The sequence below is a fragment of the Globicephala melas genome, chromosome 9 (assembly GCF_963455315.2).
Source record: "Globicephala melas chromosome 9, mGloMel1.2, whole genome shotgun sequence".
In the NCBI taxonomy this organism is placed as follows: domain Eukaryota; kingdom Metazoa; phylum Chordata; class Mammalia; order Artiodactyla; family Delphinidae; genus Globicephala; species Globicephala melas.
The window spans coordinates 56492211-56514707 of record NC_083322.1 but is presented as its reverse complement, the minus strand read 5'-3'; the positions used below and the strand labels follow the sequence as shown (position 1 = coordinate 56514707).

The window sequence follows — 22497 nt, the reverse complement described above, 5'->3', positions numbered from 1 at the left end:
GCTAGGAATATCCCAGAGGGCAAGAATAAACCATATAATCACCTATCCAGAAAATCAAACACACTAAAAGTTTATCCAGGTCTGTCTGCTTTTTCATCAGAACATATAATTATACATTCTTGATTGTTTTTGCTATTACAGTAACCACAATTGTCCCAATGAAGGAAGAGACTTTATGACATTTACATATTTTGAATGTTTAGGTTGATTAAAAATTAAATTGTAAGTTAGTACCCTATTACGTTTTCCATGTCCTTCATTAGTTATCCATCATCATAGCAAAGTGATCACTGCTACAATTTAGTAAATCAGTTAGTTATTTTTTTTTAAGGCACATGTTAAGCACATACTACCTGGCTAATATTCTACTAGACAAAAATTGAAAAGTTTTATATTTAATAGTACCCATTCTAAATAAAGTAAATTTACATTTATGAATGGAATAGTATGAATTGTCTTAGGCCCTGACTAAAAGAGTCCCATAACAACTAGTCAACTTCATTAATTTGGTAAGGTGGAAAAAAAACTATCAAACATGTTATTTGACCTTATGTAAGAGAATAAAAATGTGGACTTGTCATCCAGATGGTTTGAATTCATATATTGTAAATTTTATATATATTTGAATATTATACATGTATACATATATATAGTAAAAAATGGTTTAAAGCATAGCATAGGATTATAAACAAGGACAAGAGGTTTGTAGAAAGTGATTCATGGAAAGAATTGTAACAATCTGGTTACATGATTGATAGGAGAATTATATTTGTTAATTTTAAAAACAAAATTATTTTAAAATGATCAAATAAGAAGCTAGTTACATAGACTAAGCTAAAAGTAATAATAATAGGAAAAACTAGAGAAAATATTTAAGTTGGAAAGCATGGGGTTCTACAAAATGAAAAAGGGATAAGAGACATATAGTTATACCTATAAGTACTCATTTATGTTTTAGATATGAAAAACATTCAATTGTATTACTACCAAAAAGAAAAGTTGAAAAGTTGAAAAAGTATAATGTAAGACTAGACTAATAAAACGCTATACAAAGTTGATATCCACAAACCTGCAGGACATTGTCCAGTGCAGCATCATAAAGAGACAAAAGCCTGTTTGGAAACATGGGCTCTGTGCCCCCTTGCACCACCAGCTTTTGTCTTAATCCATTCCTATACACTGTGGTTCTATGGATAACCTAACAAATGAGCACTTTCTCACTCAAAGTGCTAAATTGAGAGTCCGCTTGTCGATGTAGGGGACACGGGTTCGTGCCCTGGTCCGGGAGGATCCCACATGCCGCGGAGCGGCTGGGCTCGTTAGCTATGGCTGCTGAGCCTGCGCGTCTGGAGCCTGTGCTCCGCAACGGGAGAGGCCACAACAGTGAGAGGCCCGCGTACCGCAAAAAAAAAAAAAAAAAAAAAGTAAAGCAGAAACTAACACACCACTGAAAGGCAATTATACTCCAATAAAGATGTTAAAAAAATTAAATTAAAAATTAAAAAAGAGTGATCTCTAAGCTGATCAGTAGAACAAGAAAAAAACTAATGTCCAGGACTAGTGGCAAAGTGTGCCACTCACTTCCATGAAATAGCATGTGACTGTCTGAGGGCAGAAAGCCTTCAGCATAGAAAACAGCTCTAGATTTATTTTGCACTTTTAAAATGCTCTTATACTTCCTCCACACACTCGAAGCTTAAAATCAATGACTACAAGCGAGAAAGAACTTCTGGACAGCTTTACCAACTAACTTATTCCTTCTCCTCAGAATAGCAAAATACTACCCTGGATGCATTTTCTGTTTTGGTAGATGCATATAAACACATATGATATTAAATAAATAGGTAAAATTATTTAATACAACAAGGGTTAATAAGGTACCTTGAAAGATTTGAGAGGATGCAAATAACTATTCCAAGGTTAAAAAAAATTTTGAAAATTTTGTTTCTAACCAGAGAACTTTTAATATCATGGCATTAGCAGACAGAGCTCAGTATGGTTTAGCAGTTCAAAAGTCCCACACTGGCTCAGTTTATGCCTAACTTCATAATTAGATCAGAGAAATAATCAAGCTGCCTCTTAGGCCAAGGGCAACTGCTTAAGGAGCATATCCAGCCCTGAGTAGGTAAAGCAAGTTTATTTACTTCTGGTTTTCAATATGAAATTCTTTCAATTTTGAAATTCTTTGGCAATTTTCTATATACCTCAAGTGACAACTACTAAGCCAAGGAGAGGTACCTTTTGGTCTCAGTGAGGACATTAGTTCATTCACTCATTCAAAAACCGCAAACTTGAGTGTATGTTAAACAAGACAGGCCTATGCACTTAAGAAATTTAAGCTTCCATGGTGAAGTACCCAGTCAGGTGGAATTTTATTTAATATGAAGAATAAAATTTGCATTTCATCTTGTTTGGTATAAATTATCCAATAGATTTCAGTTATGCAATTACCAGGATTTCATATAAGCTATGTCTTACAATTAGAAGAAATGCTGATTGTACGTGGAGAAATAGAGCATAAGCATAGAATTAAAAATCACAGGTCAGCAAGATTCAATGACAGTGAAACTTAACACTTATTTTTCTGTGTATTCACATGAGGAATTACGGGTGAATTACTATGAATAGCCATAAAATAATCTGTAAATAATGTTGAGAGGCAACATAGTTTACTGTTAGGAAGATTAGCATCACAGCTCTATCACTGACTAATTTAATGATATTAGTAAGATTCCCTGAATCTCATTTCTCTCGTGTATAAGATGAAGTAATCAATCTCTCTCTCTTGGTTTTTATATAGATTGAGACAGTATACATAAAATACCTAGTATAACTCAGGAAGTGTTCTCTCTTTTGTGTATTTGAATAGTTTTGTATGGGATTATTTATCTATTTCTAAACACCCAGTAGGCTCTCTGGACTTGTGTAAGGGTAAATATTTATTGTAGCATCTGTGTCTCTCTTCAGTAAAGCCTGTGAATACAATAATTTTACCGAAGAATGAGGGAGGAAGAGAAAATGTAATAAAACTTGTTTGACCTCCATATTGTGCTAAGTTCTGCAACCACTGTTCTATAGGTGTTTACTAATCCCTCATTATCATCATCAGAAATGCAGACTCGGGCTTCCGTGGTGGCGCAGTGCTTGAGAGTCCGCCTGCTGATGCAGGGGACGCGGGTTCGTGCCCCGGTCCGGGAAGATCCCACATGCCGCGGAGTGGCTGGGCCCGTGAGCCATGGCCGCTGAGCCTGTGCGTCCAGAGCCTGTGCTCCGCAATGGGAGAGGCCGCAACAGTGAGAGGCCCGCGTACAGCAAAAAAAAAGAAATGCAGACTCTTCAAAAGAATGGTTTATCTTGATACCATAATTAGTTAAACTTAGGAATTTCGGGGGGAGGGGGTACTAACATGGATAGAAACAAATAATGTCTAACTGCATTTACATCTTTATTCAAAAGAATGACAGTTATTTTTGAATGAGTCAGGTTTGCAATCTCTGAGCACTTGTGACTGAGGAGACCCCATCCTAAGAGGCATCATGGTACAGAGGGAAGTGAATGGGCTTCTCCTAGTTTACAAATCCTGGCTCATTTATTTACTCCTGTGCTTTACTCAACAGGAACTACTAATACCTACTTTTTGGGGCTGTTGTAAATATTAGAGATAATGTGAAATACTTGCCAGACATTTGATGGATGTGTACTAAGTTGTGTTTCTTTGTTTTGTATTTAGCTATTTTGATACAGAACTTTATAACATTGAGAAAATGTCCATAGTCAACTTTCTTCTTTAGATCATTCTATTTAAAGTGGCATCTTCAAAATCATCCTTCTATTAGATAGAGGGATCTTTTGTTAACCAATGGTGCTTGATTTGTTTTCCACTTCGAAATGTGGGACAGAGAGCTAGTCTCTAGGGTAACAAGAGTATCTATACCAACTGCTAAATAGACATCAGGAAGGTAAAAGCAGACTGCCACCAAATTTGTGAGCAATGACCCCCAGATTTATTTCCCAAAGAAATAACATTTGTGGCAGAAAAAAAAGTCGAGTACTTTGAAAATTTACTGGACAAGGGGGAAAAAGACTAAAATGTTGGTGGCTTATCTCTGTAAATTTTAGATCTACTTAAACCTCATGAGCAAAGGCCCCTACCTTCCTACTCTTTTTCATTCAGAGTGAACCCACAGTAAAATGATGAAATGAACACCCTTTTATATCAGTGTATTTCCTCACCCTAACTTCCCAGTTTGTGTCTAAACATCAGCAATGCCAAGTCTTTTTGATCTTTTCTTCAATACCATCCCCCACTGAAACCTCAGCTTTGATGTTTCATTAACACAAAAACATAAAAACCAATAGCCACTTAGCACTTTATCCCTCCCATTGGTCTTGGCATTTCAACAGCGGTCAAAGGCCAGTATTTCAGTTGAAAATATGAAGCATAATTTGTAAAACGTGTCAGGCTTCTGGAGGAAAGAGTGCCAGATTAGGAAGGTGATTAGAACTTCCTGCAAAAATAAAGTCATATTGGATAATTAGTGCTGAGTCATCTCTTGGGCATTTTACTTAATATAATAAAAATGAGTGTCCATCAGACACACTTTTGGCTTGTTCAAATGAAAATCATGTAACTGAGTCCCTTGGAAAAGGGAGTATTCTTCGATTTCGATTACCTAAATTGTGTTAAATAAAACAAGAATAAAAATGAAAAAATTGGCACCACTTTTATCCCCTAAAATGTTAGTCCCCAGGTGACTTTTAGAGAAATACCATCTTTAATCCCTCACCCTTCACAAGATGTGTTTCTAGGTATTGTCCCTCTAGAATGTCAGAGTCCTGGGAAGTAAGCACCATTATCACACTTGTTTTGTGAAAGTTCAGGAAAGAAAAATAGTTAAGGTTGAATCGGTAGTTATCAGCAGAGCTGAGTTTAGAATTAATTTATTCTATTCAGTAGACTATTTACTGAGTGACTATTATGACCCAGGTCCCCTACCACCCAATGCTGCTGGGCTTTCCTCTGTTATTGCAGGATTTCCTGTCTGCTTGTCCTTGGTTTGGCAGAGCGTTGCAACATTTCATTACACTAATGCCATGAGTTGACCAAGGAGAAAGAGGATTTTCGCTCCTCCAATTTACGTTACACCACAAAGCCCAGGAGACACGGTCCATGCTGGGTGATCTCCCTGGCTGTGTTCCCTGGGTTAGATTGCGTGTGCCTAAGAGAAAAAAAAAAATCAAAGCTCTTCTCTTTGATCCTAGAACTGTAAATCCTTTGGAGGCTTTTATTCCATGATGGTTCTTTAAGTAGAAAGGTAGTATTTGAAACTGGCGAAACTAACTAAAGGAGTTGCTAGTCCTTTATGAACATATGATCACTTTCTTTCTAAATTTTAAGCCCAGCCCTAATTTTAACCATGATCCAAAGAAGCCTTGGTTCTCTGCGGCTCCTGTGTATACCAGAGTCATATGAAGGGAAGCCAGAGCACTGTTTTCCTCACTAGTTTGGCAGTACATTTATCTTTTATAAAGCATATCAGCTAAATGAGCTGATCCTACATGTAATTTGACAAGCATTCCTGCATTGACCAGGAAATGGGAAATTATCTTTCACACCAATGACATTGAATACTCACGTCTTTTTTTGAGATTTTTCTACTTTGGATGTGAGCAATCAAGGCTCTCTGATATAGATATGTATTGAATTCCTACAAAGTCCTCTGGGTTTATTGGCAAAGGAACACCCCTGCCATTTTTATTCTAAAGAATTGCTTTCATAGGCCACAATCTGTCCACCATTCCAAAACCTAGCCAGATGGACTGTTAGTGGATCTGTTCTAATTTGGGAACCATTCCAGTTCTGAAACAAAGTGCCTTAATTTTGTTCCATATGTATCAGCCATTGACTGAGGTTTTGGCCCACCACGAAGAGCAATTATGCAGCTTCCTCATTACTATCATTATCTATCTGTAAAGCATCCTGTCAATAAACTACATTCTCTGCTGCTTGAGATCTTTTTAAACCCAACCTCCTGAATATCTGCCTAAGGTAAAAGGAGATGCAGCAGACGTTGGCCCATACAACAGAAGCACTTATACAGATACATCAATGACTAGTGGATAGTGAAGGAGACTGTGAAAGACTGAAATGAGGTCCCTTTCTGTCTTCAGCACCATCCCACTCTTGGAGCTAAACCCTTCCAACACCGGATATAATCTCTTTGGGGCTTGTGTGTATAGCTATTTGTTATAGAGCCTGCACTTGCCTTTAGAGAGACTTACTCATGCAGTATCCTTCCCAAAACTGACAAGGAGGAAAATATTGAAATAATGAGCACTTTGATTAATTTACCACTACTTTCTTTTATTCATATCACACAGTTATGGGAATTAGTTCTGCATGGCTACCTATAGATAGTATTTGAGAGTATTCAACAGGGGTCATACTAACAAAACTCATATTCCTTCTACAGTTTGTATAAGTTGTTTTTCTAAAACCTCAGAAAGAATGATATTTTTAATACAGTGTGAATGTTAACCATATTATTAGCTTTGCTGATTTATTTATTCAGTATACTAAATATTCTTCAGCTATAATTTAAAATCAACTTTTGTGATAATTCATTGATGATGATTTCATCATATAAAAAATTTAGCTACAATTGAATTCTTATTGAAGTATAGTTGATGTACAATACTATGTAAATTACAGCTGTACAATATAGTGATTCACACTTTTTAAAGGTTATACTCTGTTTATAGTTGTTTTAAAATGTTGGCTATATTCCCTGTGTTGCACAGTATATCCTTGTAGCTTATTTTATACATAACAGTTTGTACTCTTAATCCCCTACCTCTATATTGCCCTCCCCCCATCCCCACTGGGGAAGGAATTTTGATTAAGACTTTGGCCACCAAATCTTTGGGTTGTTTCAATTAACCTAAAGCTAGAGAGTTCTTTTTGCTGGTTTGCTTTTAAGCTTCCATTAGCAGTGGCTTTTACAATTGGCACTGCTGACATGGAAACCAGTATAAAGAATGAACAGAATAAAAGAAGTAGGATTAAAAGAATGCAAATATAATTGTATGACCACACATATTTATATGTCCATGAAATTCTGGAATTGCTTTGAAGCATATATAAAGATAAAATAAATTCAAGTAAAAGAACTATTTTTCATATTGGCTCCCTAGATTGGCAATTTGCTAATTTCTTCATCTTCCAAGATGGTTTATAATTTTCAGCCCTGGTTTTTTGATATGTAAAGGAAATGTATGATTCAGGGAAATATTCCTGAAGTCATAGAGCATGCAAGATGGACATATGGAACACCAACGGCTATAATTTAGCATCTCAGGTCCCTGCCAGCCTGCAAAGACTTTCACAGTAACTCAACCTAGGTTACCACATTCAATAACTTCCATTCCACCATTGCCTAAAGCAAATTCTTCTTCACAGAATGAAATTGCACTTAGCATCCATATAGTTCTATGTTGATGAATTATTAATTTAAATACATTCTAATGAGCTCAAAATGAAGAAACACTGTCCATGACCAAATGATGTTTTATAATTTAAATATAAGTTATAATACTTTAATTGTTACATTCCACTGTGTTCTCTCTGGGGAGCCTTTTTTTCCAGGCACCTCCACGTAGCTTATGGTAAAGGTTCTCAAAATTTAGCTTGCATGGGAATCATCTGGAGGGTTTTGTAAAAACACTAATTGCTTGGCCTCACCACCAGTTTTTGGCTCAGTAGGTCTGGGGTGGAGCCAGAGAATTTGCATCTCTAACAAGCTCCCAAGCAATGCGGATTCTGCTGGTCCAGGGACTAAACTTGGAGGACCACTGGCTTAAAGGACCATCTATTCTGCTAGGATGGATTTTCCATCACTCAGCCATTTGGAAAACTCTAAAATGAGCAAAAATTTTTATTTTTTCCCAGCTTTATTGAGATATAATTGACATATAACATTGTGTAAGTTTAAGGTGTACAATGTGTTGGTTAATAGCCAAAGAATTTATATAAAGATCTAAGAAAGTTGGAGTATTGATAGGAGATGCCTTTAATAATAGTACTATTTGTTTCTGGAGATTCAGAAGTTCTTTTCATAGATGGTGCTGCTCTCCTCAATCACCAACACCTGTGTGATTAATTGCCATCTGTGCTCCCTGGAAACTTGCTAATAGAACATGTCAGGATCTTTAATGAATTTTAAAATGCACCACTTATGGATAATCTTAAGCACTTTTTATATAAAGGAAATTATGGACCTCCTGTCTAATATATTACATTGATCCAAATAAATGAAACTGAGCCAACCCTTTTGTGTAATGTGACATTAAATTTAAATTAAAAGGTGAGAATAAAGTCTATAGTTACATAATCTATATAGTTTCTAGAATGTAAAAACTGGTCCACCTGCTGAGTCCCCAGATAGGTCTAGCAGTCAGGAAGGGAATAAGGAGCATTCTCCGCTGTCAGGACAGAATATATCTAATGTTCCAATATAAAATTAGCAGAATTGGTCATAGCTTACACTAAGCAAAAATTTTGATTTATAGATTTACAACCTCTGTCTGCCACTGAATTCCTGTGAGGACCACTTAACCTCTCAGACACTGTATTTTCTCATTTCCATAGTAAGGGACAATTATATTGACCTGCCACATAATTACATGAGAACCCCATTAATGGAAAAGAGCTCTTTTCAAACTTAACTTTCTGGAATATAAATAATGGTCAAAATACTTATTAGTATAGCTTTGCTCAAGTTGGTTAACCAGTTTACCTGAGAGTTTATGCTGTAAAAGATGAGCACTGATACAGAGCAGTGAAAAAAAAAACGAACTCTGTTTTACAGGTAGAAATGTAGAAATAGTGATGTTTGTGAGACCTTGCTATTATAAAAGGAGGGTAAATTGAATGGTTAATCTAAACACCAAGGAAAATTTTACCTTCACATATATTAACATTAATTTTATTGTACTATCTTTCCAATGACTACTGTAAATGTTTTAGACTGGTAGCACTGACTTTGCCCAAACCTTAGTCATCCTTCCATTCATTGATTCACTCACTCATTGAGCAAACACTAATACCTAGTGTTCTGTTTGAACTGTGGTTGGAACTGTGCCTTGACCCTACATTCTATCAAAGTTATGTAAGTCCAAGATACAAGATGTTCAAACATGAAATTAAAAGAAATTTAAAAGAAAACATGAAAAGATACCCAGCATTTATGGGGTGATTTAAAAATAAATGAAAAATCATATTAAATATGCAGCTTTGTGGCTCTTCAAATTGTTGCTTTATTTTGAAACTAAATACGTACTTACATCTTTACTGTATGTCCACTTGTCAGATTTCATTCATTAGTCTATTTATCCATGTATGCAACAGGCATTAAAATAAACTAATCTTCCCACAGTCATATTACAGGCCAGTTCCTACAGCTGTAAAACACAACATTCCTCCAAGAGAAATTGGAGACCAAGGTTTCCTGTAGAAATAAAGCCAAACATTCCTCTTTCACAAAATCTCCAATAAAGTTGGATAAATACTATATATCAGTTTCAGCCTAAGTTAGCAACTTGAGTGAGGGTAAATCAGAAGCCTCATTCATGAGGCCAAGTATTTTGGGGTAAAATAGAACATTAGTGTTAATGAACTGTGACTTTAGGAAATATCAGAGTAACTTTTTCTTTGTGTTTAATTTGTTCCTTAAAGGCTAAGTTTGAGTAAGATGTATTTCTAATTCTTTTCTCAGTAAAGTCTTTTAAGATTATATTACATTTTCAAATAAAATAATCAATTTTGATATATTTAAATGGAGAATAATGTTTTAGAGCTTATTTTTATATTATATCATAAAATTTAAAATTTCACAGCAATTTCCCAAACATTATTGAAGGTGTACTTTGGACCAAACCCTGTGCAAGGAGCTGGTTATACAAAAATGAGCAGTGTCTGGAGGGGACCTGAAAGTGATCAGGCTAGTGTTAACCTTTGTTGGTAGTGTACAGAATTTATATAAACATAGACTTAACTTTTGGACTAATCGGAGGTATCAGAGCATTTACTGATCAGTTTTAGACTCTTTGAGAAAAAACCCTAATATTGCAGAGCAGTAGACAATGGTATCTTATACTCTGGAACCTAAAATAAGAGGTTAGATTACTATGCTTCTTTAATAAGCTTACTAAATTGAATTTTAATTGTTCACACTTTGAGGCAATGAATAACAAAAACTTCACCTCTGTAATTAAAACTGAGAAGGTCTGTTTTCTCCAAAGATGCCTCAGCTTTAATCATTTTAACCCTGAAGATAGCATTTCCTTTCCCACTAGGGCAAACCCACATGAAGTAGCACAGAATTCTGCCCTCATGTAATGGGCTTTTATTTAGTGAAGTGCTTCTGTTGTTCATGCTTATCTTTTATAATAGCTGTGGGCCACTGTTTTGTCCCAGAAGCTTATGTATAGAGCTATCCCTAGACAATATTTTGAAGTGGGCAAAGATTGTTTTGGATACTCTCCTTTGAGAACCATTCAGTCATTTTCTGAAGATGTCTACCTACTTCAGTTGCTTGTCATGTTTAATCAGATGACAATTTTTTGAAATTTTTTGAAATAAAAAACTTACTACTCAAAAATCACAAAACTAAATAAGTATAAAATAAATTTAAGTAATTAAATTTTCAAATGATGTTTTTGTAAGTTAATAGCATTTATAGTTTGGAAATCATTAAAGTTTAAAATTATATGAAGATCCTTAGGATACCCTGTAAATGGAGAAATGGGTAATATTTAAATATAAAATTTAAATATAAGTGTATACCTTTTAATGAATACATATTAACTTATAAAACATATATCATACATATAAAGTATAAATATGTACTTATGTTTATTTTAGTATATACAAATATATGTAAAATATGACATAAATATTATCATATACATACATACATACATATATATATATATCTCCTCTGAAATTCATTCATTTGCCAAGCCACCTATTTGACAGAGAAGGAAGAAGATATGTTATCAAGCGAATTTGAAGTTCTGTTAAAAGTTTTAGAGCTACGTTTGTATACAATCACTCCTTATAAAGAAAAATACATTTCATAATACAAATCCAAATTTGAAGAAAAAAAGCAATTTTGAAGAAAAAATAGATTTTTCTAAAAACTATTTTATTCTGACCCATAGTTTTATGCTCTTTGGAACAATTTCATTAACCCTGTATCAAAAGATAGCTAACCTAATGCCATGTATTCTGGAATGGAGTGATCCAAACTAGAATTTTGGTATCTTATACTTGTTCATAATCTTAAACTGTCAAACACAGACTCTCTCTCCTTAATCTCATAATCTCTCCTAGGATTAAGCACTGAGTTTTTTCCCCATACACAATAATTCTTTTCCCAAGAGCACTCAGTCGCTTTTAAATTAACATGAAAAAGTCTCTAAAGCACATAAAGACATTACAAAAGAAAAAATTCTATAGTCAAAGAAATAATCAGTGAATGGAAGTTATACACATTCTACAATGCATGTAATGTTTAAGAACACTTGTAATAAGGATGTTTCTTAGAAAGCAAGAAAGAAAGGGAGGAAGGAAGGAAAGAAAGGAAGAAGGAAGAAATAAATAAACACATTGTCAGTCTAATTCCTAACTGGCCGTTAAACTTTCAAATTGATAAATTCAAGATGTAGATCCCTAGAATAAAATCTCCAACCTTGATCTCAATGAGTAAACTGTGGTACTGATATCCAGTAGGGATAGATTGCTGTCTGGCAAAGCAAATTGAGTTCCTGGATCCTGGCTCCTTTCGCTTTGTGTTTAATATATACACTACGACCTGCTCTACGTCATCTTCTGCTCTCAACCTCAACTTGAAAGGCTCTCTGCCTGTGATGGGCTAGTTATTTTATGTTATTAGTCTGAATATAGTTCTAAGACATCCTACAGGTAGCTTCTAAGGTAGCCTGCAAGTCCCTAGTAGGCCTACAACTTCTGTTATACTAAATCCAGGTTCTGTAAGACAGTCAAAGAATTGGAGAAAAGTACAGCAGAGAGTCAGTGTTAAAAGGTCATATTTTTCAGTATTTTTTGAAGTGGTCAACTGAGAAGATAGGAATGTGTAGAACAGGGGCATGATAGATATGTTTAAGTGATTTCTAAAAGATTATTATTTCCAAAAAATTGATTATCATTTTCTATTTAACCGAAGCCTGGAAAAGAAAAAAATTTTCAGCCTCAAGATTTTGAGATTACTTTGAGGTTTGACTATAAGACTTTCCCAAGAGTGATAATCATAAATGACATTTATGAAACAATTTCTATGTGCTAAGGCACTCTCTATGTAGGCATGCGTTAATTGCTTTAATTCTACAAACAACCGTAGGCAGATATTTATATTAGCCTTTTATTTTTAAAGATGAAGAGACTGATGCTTGCAGAAGTGATATGACTTGCCCTAAAATTTTCAGTTTTATAGTGTAAACCAATAGGGACACAAAATTGACTTTAAAGGTTATATTATCATGAGTGTCTTTGGAATGAATTTTCTGAAAAAGACTGTAGAGTCTCATTATCTACTTAGGGACAAAGGGCTAAAGTACAGATATTTATAAAAATTATACACATTCAGACATACACACATACATCATTTTCATCTTTATTTATTTTGTTCCCAAGCCTAATATTTTGATAATTCTGTGAGATCAGTTGCATATGTGAGCTCCTTTTAAGAGGAGAACATAATCAGTACATTTATGGAACAAATTGGAATTGTTTGCTTACTTAGTACTAGAAAGCATTTTTCTCCTCAAACAGAAATAAAATTAATAAATAAGATATATGAGATATAAGGTTATAATCTGACTATAACTTGGAAGAAAAAATTATAAATATATGTACTAAAAATTTGGGAAAAAAATAGACCAAAATATTGGAGGTGATTGTCTTGGGGTGGTAGGACTCTAGCCAATTTTCTTCTTTATTCTACACATATTTTCCGTTTTATTTAATGAGTGATTGTTACCCCTATGATGAAAAATATTTAAGTATGGAAATAGGAAATGTAATTACCTAAGGCTATAATGAGAGTCCTAGAGTTACAAATATATTATTAAAATAAATTTCTATAAAATATGGGCATCCATTATAGAAATTTCTAGGCAGTAATAAGCACATTTGTTAGATTTGGGATCTTAGACACTCACTACTTCAAAAGGAAACCTATCTCATTATCAAAATATTAGATATTGTAACTACATATTAGATTTTTAATATCTACTTATTGGAAACTTCTTTATATTGACCTAAATTTTATTTCACTATTTTGGTTTAGACTTAAAAATATAGAAAAAATCCCTAGGTTTAAAAAAGCAATCAAAAGGAAAGTTTTGCTGCTTTACTAGTACTTTTTTTTCTCTTTTTTTTTTTAAATTTTACTTATTTATTTTTGTCTGCATTGGGTCTTCGTTGCCGTGTGTGGGCTTTTCTCTAGCTGTGGCGAGCGGGGGCTACTCTTCATTGCGATGTGCGGGCTTCTCATTGCAGCGGCTTCTCTAGTTGCGGAGCACGGGCTCTAGGCGCATGGTCTTCAGTAGTTGTGGCATACGGGCTCAGTAGTTGTGGCTCGCGAGTTCTAGAGTGCAGGCTCAGTAGTTGTGGTGCACAGGCTTAGTTGCTCTGTGGCATGTGGGATCTTCCCAGACCAGGGCTCGAACCCGTGTCCGCTCCATTGGCAGGTGGATTCTTAACCACTGTGCCACCAAGAAAGTCCCCCTTTTTTTTTTTTTTTTTTTTGCGGTACGCGGGTCTCTCACTGTTGTGGCCTCTCCCGTTGCGGAGCACAGGCTCCAGACGCGCAGGCTCAGCGGCCATGGCTCACGGGCCCAGGTGCTCCGCGGCATGTAGGATCTTCCCGAACCGGGGCACGAACCCGTGTGCCCTGCATCGGCAGCCGGACTCTCAACCACTGCGCCACCAAGGAAGCCCCTCACTAGTACTTTTAAAGTGCAGCTCTTTTCAAGGTACTCTGCTAAGCACTGATTGTGGCTTACCAAGATCAATAGAATATGTCCTGTCCTCAAAGAGTTCTCAGTCTATTTGAAGTCCTGATGGAGAGAAATTTACTATGTAGAATGAAGTAGGCAACTGTTTTCATTTGGAACTATTGGAGAGAAAACTTAAATCAATTCTCAATTCTTCTAGGTTTTAAGTAATAAGAAGAGAAATATATTAGAACCTGATTAAGCCAGGGACACACTCATGGATGGAGTGTTCTCGCACATTCATTTTAACAAATAACTTTTAAATTACTATATTCTATTACATTTCAAGGAGATCAGTGTTATGAAGCAATATTTTTAGTAATGCTAATTTAAAATATTAACATTAATAATCCATCTGACTTATTTACATATTGGGAATGAAGAAGAAACCAAAATTTTTCCCAAATGGCTTTACAGTTGTTCCAGCATCATTTATTAAGTAATCCATCTTTTCCCTACAGATATAAGATGCTACATTTACCCTACAATAAATTCCCATGGGAGTTAGACTTAGTTCTGGATTTTCTATATAATTATATAAAACTATTCCCTTTTAAATTTCTCCTTGGGTCAATATTGTGCTCAACAAGGTTTCCTTATCTTGGATAGAAAATATATCCTCATTAAAACCATGAGATAGAAAGTAGTCCTAAGGAGTCAATGAGTCAGGCTGCCTTCATAGACACAAAGAAGTCCAGTGTGTGTGTCTGTTTGACATTGTTATCAATTATTATAATGTTATATTTAAAAGGCCTTTTTCAAAAATAGAAACAGTAATCATTTATGTGTACTCATCATAGTTTATAATAATAATTATTTAATCTTCCCAACTATGTGAAGAGGCATTGTAATTATTAATACCATCTAAATTTTATAGGATGGATATCTGTCTCAGAGATGCAAGTCATGAGCCCAGGACTAAATGGCTAGCAAATAACAAAAAGAGATCTCAAATCAAACTCAGATCTTTTGACACTAATTCAAAGCTGTTTCTAGTACTTCAAATTTCCTAGAGTTAGAAGCATTTTCAGAGTTTGGGCCTTGTGCCTGGCACTACAATAGGTATTATGTGGTAGGACAAAAATCTTCAGTTCTGACTCCCTAGGTTAAGGTGGAATCACCTCTGAAGTCCCTTATGGACTAGGCAGAGGCAAAACTGTGAAGTAGTGGCTTATCTTGTCACCCTCTTGGCACATTTATAGTATTCTCTTTCAAACACCAGCCATTTCATGCTCTTATGGTTCTAATAAGCAAACAACACATCAATGCCCTATTCAAGCCTATCCTCTTTGGACTTAGTCTCATGCTATGAACCACAATTCCTTTTCACTTTCAATGCTGTGAATTTACAGCTCTGCATCCTAAAGTGGTCTCGTATTACATCATAATTTAAGAGTGATGCAACGCAATCCTCTTTTTTATACTTTATGAAGGACTTCTAGTAATTGATTATTACTTTTTTATCATAAAGAAATATAGCATTATGGGAAACTTCACCCATCATCCTACAATAAGATATAATCTTAATCTTTACACAGATAGATAGGAAGAAATAGATATAGATATATAGACAATAGAACAAAAATAAAACAGGCCTTCAAGTGGAAAGATTTGGGTTCTAATCCTTTCCTTAGCATTTATAACCTGGGTAATAATGGCAAATTCCTTTGGCTCCTAGTCCTAAATCTAGCCTTTGTACATACGGTAAAACATGAAGTTCCACTTTTCTAAGCCTTATTTCTTTATCTATAACATGAATATATTTGCATTTGCTGTCCTCATTAAGGGTTGTTGTGAAGTACAATTGAGAGCATGTGTATAGAAATCAATTGCAAAATATAATGCAGCGTTAAGATTCAAAGATTTAGAACAGGCACTCTTAAGGATGCTAATCTTTGCAGGAATCCTGCTCATACTTTTCTGGTCTCTATTGGCGTGTATGGAGATTGAGACTGACACAAACAAATGTGCTCATTATTCTGCAGAAGGATTGGGCCTTTAAAGTGAAAATTCCATTATTATAACATGGAATAACAAAGAAGCTTTCCATCTCTTCCCTTGCTCTATGAGTTAACCAACAGTTTATTCTAATTATGTCAAAGGTGGGCATAACTCCCCTAAAATAGGACTTCTTTGTCTTGGCCACAACTGGAACTAATTTTTTTATTAGGCCAGTATCACAGCAGAAATAAATAACCCAGTCAGCAAACAGAGCGGAGCTGATTAAATCTATAGGATGTCAGTATCATTTTCTGTTTTCAAGGCAAATGGAATCTCTCATGCCTTCGTTTCAATGACTAAGACAAGAAGCTGGCCTTGTGGGTAGAGGTCAAGTGCAATTTGATAAGGACCTTGGTCTCAAAATATATTAAAGATCAGAACATCATATAAAAGATTAGGATGAAGTTCCCTGAGCTGTTACAAGAACTAGAAAATGTCAAGTTTCAAGAGACCTTAGACCTCTGCTAATAAAGCCTTTTCATTTTACAGATGGGAAACTAGAGCAGTGTGTTGATTAGCCTAAGATGATATGGGTACAGTGAGTGTTAAAACCAGAACAAAAGTATGGATCAATAATATCATTTGAATATTAATATTTGTAACTTCAGTAATTATTTACACTCTTTGTTTCCTTCCAACTGTAGTTATAAATACTGCTTCGTAAATACTTAGGGCACTCCCTAAAATGCTTTCTTCATCTGCCTAGGACGCAGAACTGGTTCAATATATGGATTACATACTCAAAGGAAGCTTTCCATGGAGAGGAGAGAGAACAGAGATAGGAATGCTGTGATTCTATTGCTTTTATTGTCACTCTCCCTTTCTTCTTATTTCTTTAATTTGAAAGGTCTTTGCTCAGTTGCATCCAGTATGTCTAAGGCAACATGCTTTAATATTGATGTTCTCAGGACATGCCATGTCAATTACTCTTTCTTCTCTTCTTAATCTCTCTGTGCCTCATTTTTTTTCATCTATAAAATGAGGGTAACAGTAGTACCCCGTCTGTGAGAATTAAAAGAGACAACATTTATAAAGCATTTTGAACATTGCTAATACATAGTAAATGCTAATAATATTAGCTATTATTATGACCACTGTTTTTATTGTTATTTGCTAAAACTTTTCTTCAGACACTGTCAGTGAAACACCACTTTTTAAGGTAATAAGGCTATTCACAGGGCACATGGAAAAATCTGGCCAGATAGCCTCGATATATTATTTGAGATTGTTTTTAAAAGCCAGTTTAAGAGCAGAATAATTTTCAGATCCCATTGAAGATTGTTTCTTATAATTATAATGACAGACGATGGCATAAGGGATACTATGTGTATGAACAGAATTTTTTAATGTGTAAAATTTTAAATTAGGTTACAAAAGGAAAAAGTTTACCAGCAATGTACAAAAACAATCCCATAAATGTGTGAATCTCTCCTAATAATCTTATTGCACACAGAGATAAAGGTTTTATCATAATTCTATAAGCTTTCTAAGGACTTTCCACTTCTCTGACTGTATCTGGGCCCTATCCCTGATTTACTGGACTTTCTAGAGGCTTCACTATTAAATTACAGTTTATTCTCAAAACGAAATGGAACTTGCCCAGACAACAATAAAAATAAGTGTCTATGTAGTGAATGTTACTGCATGTCAAATGTTTTATGAACCCAACCTCCTTGAAGTTCATTTTAACACTGCAAGACAGGCATTATGATCCTCATTTTTCATATGAGAAAATGGAACCTCAGAGAGATTGACTGACTTTCCCAAGGTCACACAGCTCATGAAGGCCATAACAGAGTTTCAAACCTAGCTTGGTCATTTGCCATGTGGAAGGTTTAAGGGGCTTTATTGAAAAAAACAGCATTCTGAAACTATTATCTTTTAAAACATATATAGAAATATTATGAATAAAACATAAGAGAAAAATGAATGGAAATATAAAAACGGAAGAAATATCTTTTTAAACCAGCTGTTCTGTGAGAAACCAGTGGTTCTATATTGCAGTATTTAACAGCAGATAAAAATATGTGTATGTACTTTTACTGTGAGTAGCAGATGTTGTTAGATTTTTTTTTTCAATTCAACATTTATTAACATGAATGATTAACTTGATCTTCCTTGAAAATAAATTTTGAAAATATTTTTTGTGGAGCATTTGAGACTTCTAATTGTCCTTTGGGATTACTTGTATCCCAGTTTCCTTTAAAGCCAGTATTACTTTAGGAACATCCTAGAAGCATAGTGAGAGGAGAGGGAATCAGGATTCATATGCAGGTAAAGACCACATCTCTGGGTTTTCCAGGAAGCACAGAGCAACGTGGAAGAGTAGCAGCCTCCTACATCAGCTCTGTGTCTGGATTTGAGAATGGACATGTATTTGGAGAGTGTTAATGGTCACTTCTGGCCTTCATGGGGCCTTTGGTTTGCCTTAATTTTTTTTTTTTTTTTTACGTAGCAGGCTCTACTGCCTGGTAATATTTAGATGCCAGTTCCCACGTACAGTAATCATATAGTGGTTATCATAAAGGATGTCAGTGTTGCCATTTATTGAGGAAAAATATTTTACAACTGCTGTTTAGAACCAGAAATGTTCTGTGGAATCATATGGTACTCTTGTGTATATAAAGGGGCAGATGCAATCCAACTGCGTGGAGCTCTTCAAGACCTACTGAAGAGCCTCATCCCTTTTGAAAGAGAGCTGCTTTTTAATAATTCTCAGATTATCTGTATAAGTCATAGTAATTCACACTATCAAGAATAAAATGATCTTAAATATTTTAGGATCTCCAGCTGGATTTAATTAAGCAAGAGGGTCCCACCCCCGTGTTTATGCTCACCAAATGGTTGTCAGTTCCATGTAAATTTTATGAAAGTCTTATGTATGTTTTTAAGACTCTGAATTAATTTTATTACCAATTATGATACCATCAAACAAAAGACGTGCTTTTCTAAAGTGAGGAGATTATCATGAAGTACTGATAAAATGAAAACATAGAGTGTAGATTCAGAAAAATTTAGGTTTGAATTTAGACTACCTCTTACTAAATGGAAGACTTTGAATAAGTCTCTTAATCTCTCTGGGATGCAGTTTCTTCCTCAATAAAATGAAGATGCCACGTACCACATAGGGTTGTTGTGAGAGTCAAGAGTGTGATGCCTGGTCATACCAGGTCTCCAACAATTTTGAGTTTAAGGCAGTCGTTAGTAGTACCCTATGAATTCTTCCCCAATCTCACTCCATTCCCTTCCCACTGAGAGGCAACTATTATTTGTTATCCTAGAATTTCTATCACCATGACTTACTTAATTACATGTTTTGTGTCCCTGAGCAATACATATACATTTTTTTCCACCTTGTATATTTTCACTTATCTTTCTATTCTCAGCTCAAGGTCATCTTCATGAAGTCTTCCTCAGTTCCCCAGGCCCAGCTCCCTGACTGTCCCTGCCTCTAGGATTGCTCTTCCCCAACCCATTCTCCAAATAGAATCCTGTCACTCTCCCAATCAACTCTAGAGACGCCCCTGTTCTCCTGGTCCATGCTTAGAGATAAAGGAGTTGATGCAACACATGCAAACCACAGTGTTATTCCTAGGTTTTCTCAAAAGACTGATTAAAGCCCCGCTTGGGAAAGCCTTGCTACTCCCTGATGGATGCCTCCCTGGCCCTCTAGGAGAGGTGGAGTCTTCATAGACCTGTCCCAGAGAGGCCTGGATGCTTTCCGGCAGTGAAAGATGAACCCCACCTTAATATTTACTGGGACCTTCTCCCCATGGCTATTGGACAGATCTTTAGCTCCTGATGTTCCTCTGAACCAGGAAAATGTGGAACAGAGAAATGCTGACCTACTCTGACTTCAAAATATAGTTTTAGGGGAAGATACATTTTTATGTCATTGGTGCAAATAATTACAGAGTACTCACTACTCCGAGTTCCACTTGATCAGTGAAATAATGTAAATGAATGCCTTTGCTCATGACAGCGAAACTTATAGGGAGAAAAAAAGTCTCATAAGCCTTTAGAAAAGTTTTTTTAAAGATATAGGTCATTTCAAATCATCTCTGAAAATCCCTTCTATATTAAAAATTAGTAAAAGTATATAAAAATAATACCTAACTAATATGATTATAGGGAAGCTTTAGGTCAAACTAATGATGTAGGGAAAGTATTTTTCTTTGTATTCAGCCTGTAAGTATCCACATTTTGGAATTAGAATTAAATATTACTAATTTTAACATAGAGATTTTTTTTTTTTTTTTTTTGCGGTATGCTAGTCTCTCACTGTTGTGGCCTCTCCCGTTGCGGAGCACAGGCTCCAGACGCACAGGCTCAGTGGCCATGGCTCACGGGCCCAGCCACTCCGCGGCATGTGGGATCTTCCCGGACCAGGGCATGAACCTTTGTCCCCTGCATTGGCAGGCGGACGCTCAACCACTGCGCCACCAGGGAAGCCCCATAGAGATTTTTTAATTCTATATTTATACTTTCATGATATACTGATGTCGTATATATAATTTACTTGATGCTGAGTCCTTAGTCAGGGACATAGTCTAGAAATGCAACATTGTGCCTGGAATAAATACGATTCACTTGATGGAATGATTTCCATTGAGGAAATAAACTGGAGACTTCTGCATTTGTCAGAAAGTTAGTCTCCAAATGCAAGTATTCCAAATGTTGCTCTGGACAAAGTCTTTAGGAAGAAAATAAAACTAGTTTGTTCTTTGAAAGCAGTTGACCTCAAAAGTTTTAGATTGATTCTAAATTGGAATTTTTTGCTGAGTCGTCTTGAAAGTTTTTTCATTTTGTTTTCTTTTTGTCATATGTACTAAAAGGTCCAAAAGGACCTAGGGCATCTGTTTATTTATATTATATAATGTTAGGAAGCCTGTTAGTTCTTAAATACACTATTAGGATCTTCTCTTTCCCAGATAACAATATCATATTTCAAATAAGTTGAGTCTCAGAGTTGCCAGCAACTCTTGAGGATGACTCTCCAAATTATTAGATTTTCAGCAATATGCAAGAAAAGACTTCATCATTTCTTGTCTAAAAACCAATATTGTTGCGACAATTTAAGAGATTTGGGGGAAAGATCTTTGCCTGGGAATCTTATGGGATCCCTCTCTGCCATGCTTTTATCTGAACCAACATGCACCGCTGTGCCTTGCTCTGCCCTCAGCTCAGTCACAGATTCTCAAAGGCAGGTTCCAACTCCTAGAAACAAAACTTCTTCTCTCTCATCAAGACCAGGTCACCCTTCAGGTGAAAACATTCAGTCTAATTTGCTGAAGGTCATCTTAATATTTCCTGGGCAGATGGGCTGGTGTTTCTGAGACTGACAGATTGATGCCAACTTACCTGGAGTGGATCTTCATTCAGGTTCAGTTGAGTTACAGCTTCACAGTGTAGTGTTTTCCTTATGTCATTGTTCATTTCTGCCACACAGGATTTTTAACATAGAAGTTGGATTTTCTATGATCCAGAAAGAAGAATCATATAGGAAAGAAACATTCATGTAATTTTCTTCCCTTAAAATAACTATTTCCCTTATTCAGTTAAGAATCATTTTGTTTTTAGAAATTAAAATTAAAAGCATACCAAATGCCTCCTCAGAGAAGTCCCTCTTTCCTCTCTTTTCTGTTTCTCTTCAGGTAGAGATCTCAGGGAAAGTGAAAGGCAAGTGTAAAATGAAGCGCTAAAGGTAATTTCTAGCCATACTTCTCCTTAGGAACTTACAGGAATGTTTCCTTACCCACACCTGGGCCACACCCAGTGAATCAGAATCTTGAATGAGAGGCCAGGAAACCAGTGTGTTTTTATAGCTCCCTAGGTGATTCTAATATGCATCCAAACTTGAGAAGACCTAGTGTTTCCAATCCTGAAGCCATATTGAATACCTCTCCTGTCCCCAGCTTGCACTTGCTACTACCTATTACCTATGTGACTTTTAATACTGTCTATCCTGTTTTCATATCTGTAAAGTGGATGTGGTGAGTGGTGGTGGCTGCTCTATATTTCTTCATCATGAAAACCACAAGCAAAACCATTTATCTTCCATATAGCAATTCATTCTGTTTGAGGATATTGTAAAATGCAGCAATGTGATTAGGATAATCAGTACATCATTTCCATCCCATTCACTCTGTTTAGAACTAAAGCTCCCAGAGTATTTAGTTAATGGCTATTATATTATTTTATTTTTAAATTTTTCATTCATTCATTTAACAAATATCTATTGGGTATACCTCATGATATACCCTTATGTAGAATGGCCCATCACAGAATCATGGATCCTAGGGCTGAAAGGGACCTAGTCCAATTTTTCCCAATTAGAAGATGGAAAAACTGAGATCTGGAGGGTATTGTATCTTATTCATGACTAGTTACATTAGACTAACACACCTACTTAGTGGCAGA

The 22497-nt window shown here is 35.5% G+C and overlaps 1 protein-coding gene and 1 long non-coding RNA gene across 2 annotated transcripts in view; one reads left to right on the top strand and one right to left on the bottom strand.

The window, feature by feature from the left end:
• The window catches only part of CALCR (calcitonin receptor), a 150196-nt gene that overhangs the window by 40984 nt on the left and 86715 nt on the right, over positions 1-22497 (top strand). The window lies entirely within an intron of this gene.
• Positions 9419-21809, bottom strand: LOC138842813 (uncharacterized). Its single transcript, XR_011377715.1, has 4 exons — positions 21679-21809; positions 21439-21552; positions 10979-11024; positions 9419-9506 (listed from the first exon to the last, which is right to left on the bottom strand). It is a non-coding gene; the product is annotated as an uncharacterized lncRNA (long non-coding RNA).